The sequence below is a fragment of the Rattus norvegicus genome, chromosome 14, assembly GCF_021556685.1.
Source record: "Rattus norvegicus strain SHRSP/BbbUtx chromosome 14, alternate assembly SHRSP_T2T, whole genome shotgun sequence".
NCBI lineage: Eukaryota > Metazoa > Chordata > Mammalia > Rodentia > Muridae > Rattus > Rattus norvegicus.
In genome coordinates this window covers 73,949,728-73,954,193 of record NC_141547.1, presented here as the reverse complement: position 1 = coordinate 73,954,193, position 4,466 = coordinate 73,949,728, and the positions used below count along the sequence as shown (strand labels likewise).

The window sequence follows — 4,466 nt, the reverse complement described above, 5'->3', positions numbered from 1 at the left end:
GGATCCCAGCTTCCCCTCTCTCCTATCCTCCCAGTCCCACCCTCTCATATTCCCTTCCCCATGTCCCCTCCTTTTCTTCTTACAGAAGAATAGGCCTACCATGGATATCAAGCAGCCTTGGCATATAAACTTGCACTAGGACCAGGCACATCTTCTCCTCTCACACCAAGACAAGGTAGCCCAGTTAGGGGAAAGGGGTCCAAAGGCAGGCAAAAGAGTCGGATACTGCCCCTGCTTCTACTGTTAGAAGTCCCGCATGAAAACCAAGCTTTACATCAGTTACGTAAGTGTAGGGACCTAGGTCCTTCCCGTGCTTGCTCTCCAGTTGGTGGTTCAGTCTTAGCAAGCCTCTATGGGCTCAGGTTAGATGATTCTGTAGGTTTTCTTCTGGTGTCCTTGACATCTCCGGCTCCTTCAGTCTTTTGTCTCCCTCTGCCATAGAATTTTCCAGACTCTGCCTAATGTTTGGCTGTGGGTCTCTACATCTGTTTTTATCAGATGTTGGATAAAGTCACTCAGATGACAGTTATGCTAGGTTCCTATCTAGAAGAATAGCAAAGTATCATTTTTCATTAATTAATTAATTAATTTAATTTATGTCCCAATTGCAGCCTCCTCCCCTTTTCCTCAAAGAGGAGGAAGCCACCCTTGGATACCACCCCACCCTGGGACATCAGGTTGAGGCATGACTAAGTACATCCTCCTCCACTGAGGCCCAACCAGACAGTCCAGTTATGGGAAGGGGATCCAATGTCAGGCAACAGAGTCAAAAACAGCTCCCTCTCCTATTATAAGGGGGACCCACAGGAGACCAAGCTGCACATCTGCTACCAATGTGTAGTGGTCTTAGATCCAGCCCCTGCATTGATTTGATTGGTGGTTCAGTCTCTGTAAATCTCCATTGGCCCAGGATAGTTGACTTTATAAGTTTTCATTTTTTAAATTATATTATTTATTTATAGTCCAGCTATTACTCCCCTTTCACACCTCCCCAGTTCCTCATCCCATCCCATCTTGCCTTCAAGAAGGTGCTCACCCTCTCCCCCTCACTCCTGAGTATCCCCTTCCCTGGGGCCTCATGTCTCTCAATGATTAGGTTCATCTTCTCCCACTGATGCCGGACCAGGCAATCGTCTGCTATATAAGTGCTGGGCCCTCAGATCGGCCCATGTTTGCTGACTGGTTGATAGCTCCATCTTTGGCATCTCCCAGGGATCCAGGTTAGTTGAGACTGCTGATCTTCCTATGGGGCCGCCCTCTTCAGCTTCTTCAATTCTTCCCCTAATCCAACTATAGGAGTCCCCAACTTCAGTCCAATGGTTTGGTGTAAGTATCTGATCTATCTCAGTCAGCTGCTGGCAGGGTCTCTCAGAAGACAGTTGTGATAGGCTTCTGTCTGTAAGCACATCATAGCATCAGTAAAAGTGGCAGGTCTTTGTGCCTCCCCACCACCAAGAGATGGGTCCTAAGTCGGACCCGTCACTGGATAGCTTTACCCTCAATCTCTTCTCCATTTTTGTCCCTGCAGTCCTTTTAGACATGAACAATTCTGGATCAATAATTTTGACTATGGGTTGGTAACCCCATCCCTCCACTTGGGTCTATCTAGTGCAGGTAGACTCTTCGAGTTCCCTCTCCCCATTGTTGGGCATTTTCACTAAGGTTACCTTCATTGTGTCCTTAGAGTCAACTCCCAAGGTTCTAGAACTTTCTATAGGATTCCCATGCCTCCCACCCCCAGTAGCTTTATATTTCCATTCATTTCTCCTGGTCTTCTGGGTTTTTCTCTTGCCCTCCCCACCACCATTCCTGATGCTGTTCTACTTTTCCCCTCCCCCTCCTGTCTTCCACCCAGTTCCCTCCCTCCCTCTGCCTACCATAATTTTTTTGTTTCCCCTCCTAAATGTAATTGAAGCATCCTCACTTGAGCTTTCCTGCTGGTTAAACCTCTTACGGTCTATGGGTTGTATCCTGGGTATTCTGTACTTTGGCTTGTATCTACTTACCAGTGAGTACACACCTTGCATATCCTTTTGGGTCTGGATTACCTCATTCAGGATGATATTTTCTAGTTACATCCATTGGCCTGCAAAATTTGTAATCTCTATTTTAATAGATTAATACTATTCCATTATGTAAATGAATCACGTTTTCTGTATCCATTCTTTGGTTAAGAGACATCTGGGTTGTTTCCAGCTTCTGACTATTACAAATAAGGCTACTAAGAACATAGTAGAGCCATGTGTCCTTGTGGTATAATTGAGCATCTTTTGGATATATACTCAGAAGATGTATAACTGGGTCTTCAGGTAGAACTATTTCCAATTTCAGAAGAAACACTGGATTGATTTCCAGAGTGATTGTACCACTTTGCAATCCCACCAGTTCTGGAGAAGTGTTTGTCTTTCTTCACATCCTCACCAGCATGTACTGTCCCTTGAGTTTTGGATGCTAGCCATTCTGGTTGGGGTAAGGTGGAATCTGAGGGTCCTTTTGATTTGCACATGCCTGATGAGTAAAGATGGTGAACATTTCTTTAGGTGCTTCTCTGCCATTCAAGATTTCTCTGATGAGAATTCTCTGACTAGCTCTGTAACCCATTATTTAATTGTAACCCAAATTTAATGTTTAGTTTTTTGGAAGTTAACTTCTTGAGTTCTTTATGTATTTCGGATCTATTGGATGTAGAGTTAGTTGTTTTCCACAATCTGTAGGTTACTGATTGTGTCCTTTGCCTTACAGAAGATTTTTTTGTAAGAGCTGCATGAGGTACCATGCAACTCTTCTTTTAGATTCAGTGTATCTGGTTTTATATTGAGGTCCTTGATTAATTTGGACTTGAGCATTCTACGAGGTGAAAAATGCATATTTTCTTTCTTCTAAGTGCAGACCACCAGTTAGAACATTTATTAAAGACGCTTTCTTTTTTCACCTGTATATTTTTTTTACCTCTTTGTCAAAGATCAAGTGTGTAGGTGTGTAGGTTTGTTTCTGGGTTTTCAATTCTATTTCATTGACCAACATGTTTTCTCTGGACCACTGCCATGTGTTCTTTATTGCTATTGCTTTGTAGTACAGCATGAGCTCAGGGATGGGAATTCCTCCACATCTTTTATTTTTCACAATAATTTGGGCTATCCTGAGTTTTTTGTTTTTCCATATGAAGTTGAGAATTTCTCTTTCCATATCTGCAAAGAACTGTTGGAATTTTTAAGGAGATTGCATTGAATCTGTAGATTAATTTTGGTAAGATGGCCATTTTGACTGTTAATCCTACCAATTGGTAGGCGATCTTTTCATCTTCTGAGGTTTTCTTTGATTTCTTTCTTCAGAGACTCAAAGTTTTGTTATACAGGTCTTTCACTTGCTTGGTTAGAGTTACACCAAAATATTTTATCTCATTTGTGGCTATTGTGAAGGGAATTGTTTCACTAATTTCTTTCTCTGCCTGTTTATCATTTCTATAAAGGAAAGCTGCTAGTTTCTTTGAGATAATTTTATATCCCACCTCTTTGCTGAAGTTATTTATCAGCTAAAGTAGTTCTCTGGTACCATTTTGGGGCTCACTCATATATACTATCATAGCATCTGCAAATAGTCATACTTTGACTTCTTCCTTTCCAATTCGTATCTCCTAAATCTCTTTTTGTTATCTAATTGCTCGAGCTAGAACTTTAAGTACTATATTGAATAGATAGGGAGAGAATGGGCAGTCTTATCCCTGATTTTAGTGAAATTGCTACTAGTTTCTCGCTATTTAATTTGATATTGGCTGTCTGTTTGCTATATATTCCTTTTATTATGTTTAGTTATGTGCCATTAATTCGTGATCTCTCCAAGACTTTTAATATAAAGGGATATTGTATTTTGGCAAAGGGTTTTTCAGTTGCTAATAAGATAATCATGTGACTTTTTCTTTGAGTTTGTTTATATCATGTATAATGTTCATGGACTTTTGTATATTGAACCATCCCTGCATCCCTGGGATGAGGGCTACTTGGTCATGATAAATGATGATTTTGATGTTCGGAGACTCCGTTTGCAAGAACTTTATTATTTTTGAGTTGATAATCATAAGTGAAATTGGTCTGAAGTTCTCTTTCTTTGTAGGATCTTTGTGTGGTTTAGGTATCAGCATAATGGTGAATTCATAAAATGAATTAGGTAGTGTTCCTTCTTTTCTATTTTGTGGAATAGTTTGAAAAATATTGGTATTAGATATTCTTTGAACATCTGATAAAACCATCTGACCCTGGACTTTTTTTGGGGGGGGGTTGGGAGTCTTTTAATAACTGCTTCTATTTCCTTAGGGGTTATGGGACTGTTTAGATGTTTATCTGATCCTGATTTAATGTTGGTACCTGGTATCTGTCTAGAAAAGTATCTATTTCATATAAATTTTACAGTTTTGTTGAGTATGGGCTTTTATAGTAAGATCTGATGATTGTTTTAATTTCCTTAGTTTC

General features: G+C 40.4%; 1 long non-coding RNA gene across 1 annotated transcript; it reads right to left on the bottom strand.

The window, feature by feature from the left end:
- Positions 1-576: 576 nt before the first annotated feature.
- Positions 577-1,647, bottom strand: LOC134481764 (uncharacterized). Its single transcript, XR_015637716.1, has 2 exons — positions 1,497-1,647; positions 577-1,396 (listed from the first exon to the last, which is right to left on the bottom strand). It is a non-coding gene; the product is annotated as an uncharacterized LOC134481764 (long non-coding RNA).
- Between the last annotated feature and the right edge of the window lie 2,819 nt (positions 1,648-4,466).